Here is a 16,009-nt window from a genome sequence, read left to right on the forward strand (position 1 = left end):
ATTTGGATTTTGACTGGAAGACTATGATTTTGGATTGCCCTTTATAATAAACATCTGCAGATTGGATCTTCTGTCCCCTGTGTGTCGTGACACATATTGGATGAATTTTGTGAAGAATTGAAGTGTGATCTTTGGCTCAAACGGCAATGCAGGACTAATAATTACTATTGGGAGTGTCATGTTACATAACATTATAAAGAGAACAATATTGTAATAAAACGTGGTGAATAATTTGGGTTTAGTTGCCCTGTCGCGTTGTTCCAGAAAGAGCGCGTGCACAACATTCAGTCATTCTGAATGTCACATAACGTGGTTCAAGTTCACTTGTGAATTCACGTCATTTTTTGAAGATATTATTTGTAAAATTATGTTCATTTTGTATATATCTGACTAATCTCATATCGGTTGTGTTTCTTTGATTTAAATAACGAAAGTGCTCATCGGTTATTCATTCAGCCCGCGCTGCTCAAGCAGAAATGCACTACTAATAATAACAATGATTAATTTGTGACTGTCATCTTAGATAACATCAGAACACTATTTTATTAAATGGTTGTGAATTCATTGTGTTTGGTTGCTGTTTTCAGTGCGCGTCCACAACACATTCTGACAAGCACACGTCTGAGGCGGCGTTGGTGACACGTTCTATGAGTCGTTATATTTGATTATTAAATAATTAATTTAATTTAATTATCTATAATAGTGAAACATTTTTCAATCCTACTAGCTCTTTATTTAGATTAAAAACCATTCTCTATAATTTGGTGAGGAACATAGCGTTTTGAGCAGTAGCAGAGACCCTGTCCAGCTTTTGGCCGTACGCCACCCACTGCAGCAGACGCATAATTGATTGTTAATTTAAATGACGATCAATCATGGGAATTTGTGAAAATGGACATCCCTTCAGTTTTATATTTGACATTTCCAGGTCTAGTAATCTTACTGTGACCTTTCTCACACCAAGGGGGATTATAAGAGCTGCTGCTAATGTTTACATTTTTATACAAGTAGTTTACCAGACAGATTATTATATATAGACTTAATATATTAAGGCTAAGCCTACCCATAAGGATTTTTATTAACATTTACTTTATCTTGCTAAATGTTTGCAAGAGGTGAGCCAGTGCACAAATATTTATGTATTTAAATTTTCTATGCATAATTTATTTTGTTAAACTACATAAATGCCATTCTGTACCATATCCCAACTGTTACAATAAAACATCATTTGAGCAATATAACATGCATTTTTATTCAGTATATAAGCAATTGTTGCGTTCCAATATGATACGGGCGGACGGACACCACCCTGAACATAGAGGAGAGACGCACACCGGCCAGCTCGTGTCAAAAATAGGGGTATGTTTATTTAGTAGGTCGGTCAACAAGTACCGGATAGCTTCACGAAACACAGACAGATTAGTTACAAAGGCGGAGCGCTTCTGATTCCCGGGGTGGACTGCAAAAGCTCCTACGACAGACAGCACGGCAGTGCATCGACTCAGGCTCTCGTTCTCAGGCTCTGTGTGCCCTCAGGTGTGGGTCCGGAAAGCGATTGTAGCTCGAGTATGCGGCTGCTGCTCAGGTGTAGCTCATCTATAATTAAGAGCAAGAGAAACTCAGATGTGTAGAAACACACAGCGGGCTGGGGAACGTAACAGCAATATTTCGCTTTTTATGTTAAGACACTATTGATACAGTGAGAAATGTACAATCTCAGGAAAATAGCCGCTTGTCAGTTAATCGTTAATCGATCGATAAGGTTAATGAATTAATCGATAATTTGCATCCCTAGTAACAATGTTTTGTACTTCGTTACTTGACACCTCTGGTTAAAACTAATCAATGACAGTTCCTAATTGATTATGTTTTTACGAGTAATATTGTTTAATTAGTTTCGATGTGAACCTTTCCTCTCCTCCTTCTTCTAGACGTATCCAAGTCCGGGCGTGAGGTGCCAGTGCAGCGAATGGGCAACAGTTTCCCTAAGACCCTCCAGCAGAAGCGACTGGTTCAAATCTCATCCCTGGTTAGATTACTCGCACTCGAAAGATGCCGTTACTGTTTTGCTGGTGGCCATTTTTCCTCCCCGATGCTCCAAGGACAGTTTTCACCTCATTCGAGGGTTATCGTAACTGGAAAAAGCCTAGAATGAAAGACAGTGGTTTCTGTTCTCAGGCCAGATCTGAAGGCCATGTAAAGGCAATGTTCGTATGGACAGAAAACAGGAAAACTATGGATAAAAATACTTCAATGTTTGGACTAATGGATGAGCAAAAGAAGAAGCAGGAGGCTGAAAATCAATACTATATTAAAATGTTTTCCACAACAGTGTGTTTCATGGAAGCTTTCTAGAGTTTGAAGGGGCAGAACACCAGGATGCTGCCGCCTGAAGTGACGAGATTATCTTCTTCCTTGAGTACCATGGGCTGGAGCACAAGAAAAACCTTGTAGGCCAGGGCTACGATGGCGTAGCAGTGATGTGCGGGGACATGCAGGTGTTCAAGCTGAAATTAAAGAAGAAGCCAAACATGCCACAGTAGTGCACACTGCTTGAACTTAGTTCAAGGTCAAGGTCAAGGTCAAGGTAAACTTTATTATCCCACAAGGGGAAATTCATGTAGTCATTACGCGCTGTTATCACAAACAAACCTTCTAAAAACAAAACATTAAAAAAGAAACACAAAAGGTAATAACAATACTGTGGGTTTGACAATCACAATCCAACATTTAAAGCTAAAACTATAACAACTTGCGATGTACTTGATCATTATACAATCTGATTGATGTAGGTACAAATGATTTATTGTACCTCTCTGTTCTAATTCTCTGTTGTATAATTCTACCAGTTGACCTATTACTTCTCATAAATTTATAATGAAGAGGGTGAGCAGGATCCTTGAGGATCTGATCAGTTTTTTTTAAGATAAGTTCATTATACAGTTCAGCTACCGACACCTGGTCAATTCCAATGATCCTGCTGGCCATCTTAATCATGCGCTGCAGTTTCCCTTGATCTTTAACATGCATGTTACCAAACACACAGATAAGGCCAAAGGACAGAACACTCTGGAGGAAACTTTTATAAAACATAACAAGAATGTGTCTTTCTAGTCTAAAATTATATAATTTTCTTAGGAAATACATCCTTTGGTGCATTTTCTTAGTTTTTTTCAGTGCACATTCGTTAAAAGTTAATTTCGAATCAATTTCAACTCCCAAGTATTTATATGTTGCGACCCTCTCCACCAATTCACCATTGATCTCAGAGGAGGGAACTGTTATTTTGTTTTTTCTAAAATTTATGACCATCTCTTTTGTTTTCTTCACATTGATTTCGAGGAAGTTCTCAGAACACCAATGAGTGAAGCCCTGCAATTCCCTCTGAAATCCGCTCACAGAAGAATTGTCTGATTTTAAAAAGCCAACCAATGCTATGTCATCAGCATATTTAAAATAAGTGTAGGATGAAGAGATAGCTTGACAATCATTGGTGTATAATGAGTATAAAATAGGCGACAGAACGCACCCTTGTGGTGCACCTGTGTTTGTCGTTTTTAAGGAAGATATACATGAATTGAATCTGACTTGCTGACTACGCTCAGTCAAGAAGTCGTAGATCCATAAAATCAATTGTGGATTTACTCCTAGGTGCACTAATTTTCTCACCAACAGGTGGGGTTGGATCGTATTAAAAGCACTACTGAAGTCAATGAACACAATCTTGACCAGGCTCTGAGTATGCTCAAGATGCTCATGAGTGCTGTTAATCAAAGATAGCAGTGCATCCTCAACACCTCTCTCTGCACGATAGGCAAATTGATTCGGATCTAAAAGAGGTGAAACCTCATGAATAAGTTGTTTTAAAATTATTTTCTCAAAACATTTCATAACTGCAGAGGTAAGAGCAACAGGGCGCAAATCATTAAGTTCTTTAGGTCTATTGTTTTTGGGCACAGGCACTATTAGGGATTGTTTCCATAGGCTGGGAATGACACCTGTATCTATTGACAGCCGGAACAGCCTTTGGAAGGGCTGTGCCAACTGGTCAGCACACACCTTTAGTGTCCTGCAGCTGATACCATCAGGACCACAGGCTTTACGGGAGTTTATACGTCTAAAATGTGATTTAACCTCATTAATAGAGATGTGAATGCCCGTACCCTTCATCTCTTTCACTGCTGTGATGGCCTCACTCTGTTCAACTTTAAAATCATATTTATCAAATCTACAATAAAAATCATTCAATTGATTTGCCATATTAAAATTGTTCTCTACTACCATCGGGTGCTTCTTGGGCTTATATCCTGTGATAGATTGGACTCCCTGCCAAGCTCTCCTAGCATCATTTTTAAAAAAAGTTTCTAACTTGTGTTTATATGCTGCTTTACATTCATAAATCTTACTTTTAATCTTTTTCTGTACTATCTTTTTTTCTTCTCTGCTTCCACCTAATTTAAACACACGCTTTTTCTCATTAAGGAGTTGCTTTAACTCTGGGGTAACCCAGGGCTTGTTGTTTGGGAAAATCTTAATAGTCTTTGTGGGGATGATTGTGTCCTCACAGAATTGTACATAACCAGAGATAGCAAACACTGCGTCATTGACGTTATCAGTCCCATCTGTCACTACATTCCAATCGGTGCACTCCAGGCAATCCTGAAGTGCCTCAGTCGCAGCAGCAGTCCAGCATTTAACCTCCACCTTTTTTGTTCTCTCACGCCGTAGTCGGGACACATATATAGGCATCAGTTTAATCATGTTATGGTCCGAGTTCCCCAAACCGGGCAATGCCTTAGAATAAAACGCGTCCTGGATGTTTCCATAACAATGGTCGAGGCAAGCTTTATTTCGCGTAGGACAGGTGACATATTGTTGGTACGAGGGTAAATATTCCTTTAAACTGCATGAGTTGAAATCACCTAACACAAAATTAGCTGCGTCAGGGGTATCTTCCTCCGCTTTAGTTACAAGGTCATGAATCAGGGTGGCAGCGGCCAGTGTATCAGCGGAGGGTGCAATATACACAACAAACAGTCTAATTTGGTGTATCTCCCGAGGCAGGTGGTAAGGCCTTAGGGAAAGCGCTAACAGTTCAATATCCTTCGTACAAATATTATGCTTCATTGTAATATGACCAGGGTTACAGTATGCATTGTTAATAAAAACGCACACACCTCCACCTTTCCTTTTCCCGGAGTTCTGGTTACGGTCCATCCTCACCAGCGTGTAGCCCTCTAAATCGACCGATGAGTCAGGGTCCGCCTCCGTGAGCCAGCTTTCAGTCAGACAGATGAGACAGGATTGCCGGTATTCGGTGAGGTACTGTGAACAGGCCCGCAACTCATCTGCTTTATTCCTTAGGCTTTGGACGTTGCCGAACATAACAGATGGAAGTGATTGTCTGTAGGGCTGTCTTCTCAACCGTTCCCTGATTCCTCCTTTCCTGCCACGTTTCCTTGCTTTGACATTGCTTTGACGTTTCCTTGCTTTGACAGTTATAGTAGACGCTGTAAAAAGTATGGCAGATGCAGGAAACTTCTGCTCATTATTGGAACGACTGCATGTATTTATGTCTGGGTCTTATGGACAGAACAAATGGCTGGAAGTGCAGCGGGAGATGTTTGATGGTGCACAAGGGAACTCCAGCAGCAAGTGACACACGTTGGGCCTGTAGGCACATAGCATGTTGCAATGTTATGGACAGGTTGCCTGCAATAGTACAGATGCTTGAAGAGATCGCACCTGAGAACCATACACAAAGAGCTGTCGAAGCAAGAGGGATATTGGCTCAAATTGATCTGAATTTTGCTGGATCTCTTGTTCTGTTCAGAAAAGGTCCTGAGTGACTCCTGAGGAGGAGACGATGCTTGAATCCATTTGGGAGGCTATCAAAGATCGCAGTCTTGGTTTTAGTGCTTCTGCATCCTAATGCTGATGCTGAGAGGGTATATTCGATGGTTGGTTTGAACAAAACCTCAACAACAAAACAGCTTGTCTCAATCATGACCCTGAATTTGCTGGACTTGAGCCGAACTGTTTCAAATGGGAGCCAACGCCAGATAAAGAAGTCCAAAAAAGTCAAACACTTTCAATAAATAGTCTCTCTATCTCTCTTTCTCTCTCACACACACACACACACACACACATGAATTGTCAGTGCCATGTGTCAAAGTTTTTCTTCTGCAAGTCTTAGCAATTATTAATAACAACAAAAACATTAATAATAATAATAATAATAATATTACCCGTGACCCGTCACTCTTCTCCGTCTTCAAAACTTGAGAGCTGTTACTAGGCAACAAATAAGCACCACACAGACACACACACACACAGACCAACACCTACAAACACACAAGATACACAAAACGAACACACGGATCCATGAACCGTGACAATTTTAGTGTGGCAGTAAGCGATATAGGGTTTTACTTTATATTTTCCAGTGATAATTGTCGACTACGCCACCCTGAATAATTCAGGGAATATCTAAATAACCCAGCAATTTGCATTAGGTCACAGGTTCGTGTGTGCCAGGAAGGTCAGAGACATGTACAAAGAATTTACAAAAAATAGTTTTTATTAATATATAAAAGAGTTAAAAAATGGTATGTCCTTGTAAAAAATGAGCGCACAGCGCTACATGCACAAATAATGGCAATTGACAAAAGGTGTCGTCACAGCGGGCAATATATAATGGCTACATCAGCAGTCCTCTACCCACGAGGGTAGGAGGAACAGCAAGAAACTCTACAAAGCTCAATTTACAGGTAATACAAACAAACAATATACCAAACCACCAGGCCGAGTCTGCCGGCGGAAGGACCACTTAATGGCTTTTCCAAAAGCACAATCCAACTCACGCACACACACGTCACCGTGCACCAAATCACACACACACAGGCACTTCAAAAGTGTCACCCACTGCAACACCACCGCTATCACCATACAAGAGAAGGTCCTTCCGCCTGGCCACCTCTGTTCCTGAGAAAACAAATAAACTGAGTTTAATAAAAAAAACACACAACAATGACCACAGAGAAAATAAAAATAAAATAATCAAGGTCGATAAGGATACGCACACATTTAGATAAAAGCAAAATCTAAACACTATTCACACATTAGGATTCAAAAAAAGATGTACAGCAAAATCGAGCTAATGTAGTGCACACACACCCACACATCGGCTCTCATACAAAGGACAGACCGATTATAACTTTGCGATTGCTTTAGAAGTAAAGGAAGTAGACAATGCAAATCCTGCTGCTGGCCCACGGCGCGATCGCAGCGTAAACACGTGGTTCTCAAATGTACTCAGGTTATTTTGAGCGCAATTCACTGCAGAACGGGAAGAAGATCGTACTGAAGACGAGAGCAAAGAACGGTCCGGAGAATGAGAGAGGAGACCCACGCCTTAAAGAAAGCGAGATGTTACTATTGCTCTTTTACTACAATTTCCATCCATTTTACATAACACTTACCACAAGAGAATATTCCTCGCATACAATTCCCTCTGGCTACTGTTTACAGCAATCATCAAGACCGCTGATTAACTGGGATACAGGAAGCAACACATTAATGGTAACATAGCGACCCATTATTACTGCACCCCAGTACTCAATACAGAGACAGAACCTACCTGAGGGGTGAACAGACACTCACTCTGAACTCATAACGTGCACCGCCGGAAAAGTGCTGATTGACAACTACAATTTGAAAGAATAATATCAGTAAGGTTCCAAACACCTGATTTAAACCAGACGCGATCAAAACATACCTGAGACGCGAGTGAATGACGCACGCGGGGAGGCGGAGTAAAGACGCGACGCATCTCCGGACACAGCCAACCCGCATTAAATAGATGATACTATCCCCTGATAGGATGCCGCAACTGTCAATCACTTAACTAATAATGTCACAATCCACCCCAGCCTTTTGTATCGTCGCCCCGACGATAGACCACTAGCCCATGACGACTACACAACGAGAAACAAGTGATACACAAGTCCTCCGCCATGACGGCTATACGACAAGAAACAAATGAGACATTTACCACGAGTTCTCTGCCTTGACGGCTATGCAACGAGAAACACGAATGGGACACTTGCTACAAGTCCTCTGCCTTGACGGCTATGCAACGAGAAACGAGTGATACAAAAATTCTTTGCCTTAACGGCTACACAACGAGAAACACCAATGAGGTACCTGCTACGAGTCCTCTGCCTTGACGGCTATGCAACGAGAAACGAGTGATACACAAGTTCTCTGCCTTGACGGCTACACAACGAAAAAAACATGAATGAGGTACTTGCTACGAGTCCTCTGCCTTGATGGCTATGCAACGAGAAACGAGTGATACACAAGTTCTCTGCCTTGACGGCTACACAACGAAAAAAAACCCAATGAGGTACCTGCTACGAGTCCTCTGCCTTGATGGCTATGCAACGAGAAACGAGTGATACACAAGTTCTCTGCCTTGACGGCTACACAACGAAAAACACGAATGGGGCTGTCCATTCCACCACCAAGCTGCGGCCCTGCAGCTTAGCGGGAAGCACTTTTCCGATGGTTGTTCAACCTGAAACTGCCCACCCCTCAGAGCGAAATCTGCACAAGCCTGCGGAACCCGAAAAGGTCTATAATTTTGATTAACCTGCGGCGATCGAGTACGTGACTGACAATTTTGGAGTCGGACCATACCTTCGGTCAATTGTTTTTGGTGTTCCGACATATCTCGCAATTCATTCGGCTCGGAGGTCAGAAGACCATTAGCCCCTATGTGCTGTTGCCCCCATACCCCATATAGATCACGAAACGCCTTAATTTTATTTGGGTCCCCCCTCTCATCCTCACTTACCTCCTGCTGAAGCATTTCATTACCTGCCTTTAATTGTGCTACCAATTCTCTTAATTCATGCAATTCATCTTCCATAGCTGCGAGCCACACAGTCACTTACCACCCGGAAGAAACTGCTCACGGATTATACCTACACTTTGCAACAGGATCGCCACCGTCCACTTCCTGCCACACACACACCAAGAAAGAAGAGAAGAAAGAGGAAAAAAAAAAACATCCCCCCCCCCCCCCAATTTTTTTTTTTTTTTTAAACTCACGTCTCTGCCTTAAACAACTGACACACAACCCTGCCGACTATACGCCAAATGTGGCAGTAAGCGATATAGGGTTTTACTTTATATTTTCCAGTGATAATTGTCGACTACGCCACCCTGAATAATTCAGGGAATATCTAAATAACCCAGCAATTTGCATTAGGTCACAGGTTCGTGTGTGCCAGGAAGGTCAGAGACATGTACAAAGAATTTACAAAAAATAGTTTTTATTAATATATAAAAGAGTTAAAAAATGGTATGTCCTTGTAAAAAATGAGCGCACAGCGCTACATGCACAAATAATGGCAATTGACAAAAGGTGTCGTCACAGCGGGCAATATATAATGGCTACATCAGCAGTCCTCTACCCACGAGGGTAGGAGGAACAGCAAGAAACTCTACAAAGCTCAATTTACAGGTAATACAAACAAACAATATACCAAACCACCAGGCCGAGTCTGCCGGCGGAAGGACCACTTAATGGCTTTTCCAAAAGCACAATCCAACTCACGCACACACACGTCACCGTGCACCAAATCACACACACACAGGCACTTCAAAAGTGTCACCCACTGCAACACCACCGCTATCACCATACAAGAGAAGGTCCTTCCGCCTGGCCACCTCTGTTCCTGAGAAAACAAATAAACTGAGTTTAATAAAAAAAACACACAACAATGACCACAGAGAAAATAAAAATAAAATAATCAAGGTCGATAAGGATACGCACACATTTAGATAAAAGCAAAATCTAAACACTATTCACACATTAGGATTCAAAAAAAGATGTACAGCAAAATCGAGCTAATGTAGTGCACACACACCCACACATCGGCTCTCATACAAAGGACAGACCGATTATAACTTTGCGATTGCTTTAGAAGTAAAGGAAGTAGACAATGCAAATCCTGCTGCTGGCCCACGGCGCGATCGCAGCGTAAACACGTGGTTCTCAAATGTACTCAGGTTATTTTGAGCGCAATTCACTGCAGAACGGGAAGAAGATCGTACTGAAGACGAGAGCAAAGAACGGTCCGGAGAATGAGAGAGGAGACCCACGCCTTAAAGAAAGCGAGATGTTACTATTGCTCTTTTACTACAATTTCCATCCATTTTACATAACACTTACCACAAGAGAATATTCCTCGCATACAATTCCCTCTGGCTACTGTTTACAGCAATCATCAAGACCGCTGATTAACTGGGATACAGGAAGCAACACATTAATGGTAACATAGCGACCCATTATTACTGCACCCCAGTACTCAATACAGAGACAGAACCTACCTGAGGGGTGAACAGACACTCACTCTGAACTCATAACGTGCACCGCCGGAAAAGTGCTGATTGACAACTACAATTTGAAAGAATAATATCAGTAAGGTTCCAAACACCTGATTTAAACCAGACGCGATCAAAACATACCTGAGACGCGAGTGAATGACGCACGCGGGGAGGCGGAGTAAAGACGCGACGCATCTCCGGACACAGCCAACCCGCATTAAATAGATGATACTATCCCCTGATAGGATGCCGCAACTGTCAATCACTTAACTAATAATGTCACATTAGCATAGAGAAAATCGAATATTTTACATTTACCTTTAAAGTCTTTATAAAGTTTGCTAGACATTGATATTGTGTAGTGTGTGATCCTCCATCAGCAGCTGCAGTTTCTCTCAGCTGTATCAGTGCAGTCACTGTGACGTCTGACTGACAGAGGTTTTTGTACGACTCTTTATCACTGTGTGAACACCCATTTACCACTGATATAGTGTGCACTCTGACAGTAATAATCTCCTGTATCTTCAGTCTGGACTCCACTGATGCTCAGAGTAAAATCTCGTCCAGTATTTGCTGTTCCACTGCCACTGAATCTAGATGGAGTTCCAGTATAACGGCTGCTTATATATTTAATCAGGAGTTTAGGAGCTTCTCCAGGTTTCTGCTGATACCAGGCTAAGTAGTCGCTGTATATTCCTACATCTATATGACACTCTATTGTTGCTGTTTGACTCAGTTGGACAGTTTTAACTTCAGGTTGAGTCAGAGTCACTCCTCTGGATTCTGAAGAAGAGAAAAGAAAGTCAGTCAGTTTGTTAATCACCTTATATTTGTATATTAAAACAACAATGGCATATTATATTTATATTAAAAAGTAACAACCTTGAGCAAACAGTGCAATGGTCCAGATGAAGATGCAGATGTTGTTCATAGTTGTAGTTTAGTCTTGTGTGATGATGAAGAGTGTGTGTGTTCTGCTCTCAGTCATGAAGTGTTAAACTCACAGCACTATAAACACTCTCAGAGCACTGAAGCATGTGCTGACAATGCAAAGAAGTGGGCAGGATTTACAACAGCTTGTGCTGACAACACACTCATATACACTAGAGTTACACAATCATGACTTTATTTAGTGTGTTTATTGTGACTCCTGAGACACTGATGATGTGCAGATGAACGTCCATCTCTGTGTCCATATTCAGTCATGTGACCATCATCACTGCTACACTTCCACTAGATGAAGCGCCATCACTAAAGTAAGATCATGAATCATGAGTGTGTTCAGAAAGTATCAGGACTGATTGTGAATCTCAATACAGAGACGCAGAAGATGTTGCCGCCGCTCTCCGTGTCCTGTGACTTTAATTGACTATATCTCCCCTTACCAGGTGTTAAATGAGTAAATTGTGGTGGAAATCAATGTTGAATGAGTCAAGGCTGTGAAAAATGGCAAATGCCATTCTTTGAAGTGTATTTATTGTTTTTATATTGATGTCTAAAAGTTTGGTTCAAGTTAACCAACTGGTGAATGCTAAACTGATGGCAGAGACCATGCAGTTACAGAAATATGAAAAACAAAGTGAATTTATACATTATTATTTGTGTTTTTGAGTACTAATTTAACAGTTAAGTTAACGAGCAGTCTAAAAAAATCCTCTGTGCCGCGAAGGTTTTCTATTTTTTATCATTTCGATTCAATTATTGGCAATGGCGCCCCTGCTTGCTGAGAGGGAGCCGTTCACAGAAGCGATGTCAAGGGGATCTCCTGATTAGTTCACGTATCGCGTCTTTTTCGCGCTCGAGGTCGTTATTTCAAATAGGCTCACGGGAAGCGCGCTCATAAACTTTTCAGCACGTGCACCCAAACACTTGGGTGTTTTTTTCTCTTCTCCGTAAATAAATCTTTTAGTAGTGCTACAGCAAGCGTTTTTCTGTGGTGGAAATACATTAGCTACTAAAACTTCTCTGTCGTTGTGGAGAGCGCAGTGCATGGTTGTATTATAGCAACGACAGACATGGGCAAATCGGACCGAATTTTACTATTAATAATAAAGATAAGCTACTGTGCTTTATAAATGTCAGGATCTTTATTGACTCATTATTTTTATAGAGTTGATTTAAATGCTGAAATATAAGGTTTATCTTTTTATAAAAACTTTTTTGTGTTAACCTTTTTTTTTTAGTTTAGTAGGTAACATAAAAGACACTCCTTTAAAACAAATCTTTAATGTTATTGACTTGGTGAATTGATTTCATTGTGTATTAGGCTGTTTTGAACAAGATTCTGTGTATATGATAATTTTGGTCACTATATTCATGAAATGTACAATCAGTCCAATGAGAGAGTAGGACGTCAGGTGACGTCATCGACCAGGAAACTATAAAGCACCCTTGAGATCAGACCGCGACAGTAGTGATGGGAAGTTCGGATCATTTTACTGATTCGGATCTTTGAGTCTCGTTCAGTAAAATGAACGAATCTTTTATCGAGTCATTTCGTTCATTTCGGTCATTTCATAATTATATAATTAAAATGTCATGTTAAATATCCCATACATCTAGTACTTACGAAAATCTTAATTACATTTGTAAAAATAACATAATAGGGTAATGCAGCCAAAGCCAAAAGCAACTGAAATAACTGTAACGTTAGCTATTAATTAGTTGCTGGGTCTCAAGTTCAGGCTATGCAGTCTGACCCTGTTATAGTTCACCTCACCTCCTGATCCGAGACGTTCTTTGCTTTGCAACTTCATATTTATCAGGTTTGTTCTCCTCCTCTCATGTCTCGAGACGTTAGCTGTTGACTCGTCAGTCTCTGACTCTGATCTGTGCTGTCTGCTGGGCCGTGCTATGCGATATAGCAGAACCGGAAAGATTAAAGATTAGTTCATCTCTCGAGTTCGGGTTCGGCCGGGTCCGAGTCTTTCGTTCTTCCTGTCAGTCCCATAGAGTCTATGCTGTCAGCACCGGAAAGAGAAATGATTAGTTCATCTCTCGAGTTCGGGTTCGGCGGGTCCGAGTCTTTCGTTCTTCCCGTCAGTCCCATTAAGTCTATGCTTTCAGTACCGGAAAGGGGAATGATTAGTTCATTTGAGTCTCGGGTTTGAGTCCGTCGTTCTTTTCTCACGTGGCCACGGGTCTCGCATCAAATACAACATTAGATTCGTATTATTGACTGCGTCTGAATATTGTGTTATATAGGCATTAAAATACAAATGTTCAATAAACATTATAAACGTCCATTATTCCTTATTCCTTACTATTGTCCCTGTCCGTCTCTTTTCTATATTATGCATCTTGTGTTTTATTATATATTGTACATTAATTAATTACTATTATATTATACATCATCTACGTGCTTGTTTGTAAAAGGTTTGTGAATTAGTTTGTAAAAAGTTTGTGAATTTGGGTATTCAATACGGTGACAATTCACGTGACTAAAGAACGAAGGACTCAAACCCGAAGACTCAAATGAACTAATCATTCCTCTTTCCGGTGGTCTGACAGCATAGGCTCAATGGGACTGACAGGAAGAACGAAAGACTCGGACCCCCCGAACCCGAACTCGAGAGATGAACTAATCATTTCTCTTTCCGGTACTGACAGCATAGGCTCTATGGGACTGACAGGAAGAACGAAAGACTCGGACTCGAGACTCGAGAGATGAACTAATCATTTCTGTTTCCAGTACAGATTCAGAATCCATATGTTGCGCAATGCGCATGCGCGGGTAACACAAGATGAACGAATCACTCCCTGAGACAACTCGATAGTCCCGAGTCATATTAAAGATTCGTTCAAAATGAACGAATCGTTCATGAACGACACATCACTACGCGACAGCTTCTGTAGTCTTCAGCAAGCGATCTCTGTACTCTGTCCTTGTCTATTTATTGTTGTTTGTCAAAGCCAAGAAAAGAAATATTTATCACTATCTATATTTATGGCAAGCAAGATTATAGACGGTGTGTGGTTCCCTGCCCTCGTTACATCACGGGTGGGGACACACATCAGCTATTTGTTGCAATGTTTGGGAGTGGAGCATGCCAGCGGTCAGTTCTCGAGGGAGCTGCTGACTGTGGGCATTGCCAGAAGCTGTCCGCTCCCGCCGGGCGTTCTCCGAGGAGGACGGTTCGGTTCGGTTCGGTTCGCGTTCCCCGCGCGGGTCTCTCTGTTGCCGAGGCACGGAGACGACTCGCATTTCGGGGTTCGCAAATGGATCTGACAACGCGGGTTGGGACGAGCTCAGCTCTATCTCAGCTTTCACATGCCAGATCTAGTGGACTGCGATTTCCAGTTCCGAGGAATTGGTATCGTTAGTGTTTTGTTTTAAAAAGAAAGAGTACAAAACAAATAAAAATGTTAAGAGAAATGCAGATGTTTGAGTTTTAAATGAATGATGAATAAATAAGTCAGCTCATATCTGCTGAATAAAGAGGAGCTTTTAAAAGGAGGTTTTATTTATGCTTTTGCCAGTTAAAATTTTACTGGCTAGCTGAACATTATGAGATTGAAAAATAAATAAGAGTTTTTAGATTAAATTTATCTTAAAAACTAGAAAACTCTGCATCTCAGCCTCCTCATCTGGGTTTATATTTTATGTGTTTAATCCCCAGATGTCTAATTATAGCAATGTTTGGGTATTTCAGTGCCTCGGGTTAAAGAGACGCTTGCGAGCTTTCGCTCTCCCGAGTCGGTGTCATCGTTTTTAACCCCGGCGTTACCCACCAGCCATCATAAATAATGAATACAGTTTTATTAGGCAGCCCTGGTGGGTATGGAATGAGTGTGAGGAGTGACTCTCTGAGGAGGGTCGCAGCGCTGCCAGTTCGGTTGTTCCCGCCGGTGGCCACAGAATTATATATATGTATATATGTTTTTCCGATATAAAGATAATGGAAAATAAAGATATAAATATGTCTGTTCTTCTGGACGCTCCGCTTTCAAGAAAACTATGAAATAATCCATTCAGCGGTGTTCCAGAGGTTTCTTCCTCACCAATGTTCCTGAGACTGCTGGACGAGAGCAGTCTCGGCCTATGAAGCTCCTCGCAGCACAAGGTGCAAAACAGAACAGTCTATAGCCAGTTAGAGATATGCAAGATCTGAGGACTGTTTTATCTCTAAAAAAGCTTGGACAAAGGAGAAGTCCTGACGCTGAGGCGGTCAGGCGTCTAAGGGTGGTCCCCTCTGGGGTAGGGACGGTTTTGAGAAATCGTTTCTCCTCAGCGCCCTTTGGGATGCGACTCTCTGAAGAGGGTCGCAGCACTGCTAGTTTGGTTCCCTGCCGGTTCGCCGTTTCAGGGCACCAAGGTCTCAGTGTCCCCAAACAAGCTTTAAAAAACGGCAGTCAGTTCGGTTTCCCTGTCGGTTTGCCGTTTCAGGGCGCCGAGGTGCCTACTTTTTCCAACGGTCCTCCGAGGAGGGGCGTAGGAACTAAGCTAGTTAAGAGGTAGGCAAGATCTGTCATCATCTCTAATAAAGCTTAGACAAGAAGTCCTGTCGCAAAAAATGAGGCTATCAGGCTTCTGAGGGCTCCTCCGGGCCAGAGACAATTTTGAGAAATCGTTTCTCCTCGGCAACCTCTGGGGTGCGACTCTCTGAGGAGGGTC

At 41.7% G+C, this 16,009-nt stretch overlaps 2 long non-coding RNA genes across 3 annotated transcripts; both read right to left on the minus strand.

Annotated features, from left to right (window-relative positions):
* Window positions 1-1,342: 1,342 nt before the first annotated feature.
* LOC120483647 (uncharacterized) lies at window positions 1,343-11,387 on the minus strand. 2 transcript variants are annotated; one of them, XR_016150687.1, is made up of 4 exons: window positions 11,278-11,387; window positions 10,714-11,178; window positions 1,909-2,146; window positions 1,343-1,596 (listed from the first exon to the last, which is right to left on the minus strand). It is a non-coding gene; the product is annotated as an uncharacterized LOC120483647 (long non-coding RNA). The 2 variants fall into 2 exon arrangements; XR_016150688.1 differs by lacking the exon at window positions 1,909-2,146.
* On the minus strand, window positions 9,327-10,678 carry LOC120461948 (uncharacterized). Its single transcript, XR_016150666.1, has 2 exons — window positions 10,399-10,678; window positions 9,327-10,312 (listed from the first exon to the last, which is right to left on the minus strand). It is a non-coding gene; the product is annotated as an uncharacterized LOC120461948 (long non-coding RNA).
* Window positions 11,388-16,009: the final 4,622 nt, after the last annotated feature.

The sequence above is a fragment of the Pimephales promelas genome, chromosome 25, assembly GCF_988280905.1.
Source record: "Pimephales promelas chromosome 25, fPimPro1.hap1.1, whole genome shotgun sequence".
Taxonomy (NCBI): Eukaryota; Metazoa; Chordata; class Actinopteri; order Cypriniformes; family Leuciscidae; genus Pimephales; species Pimephales promelas.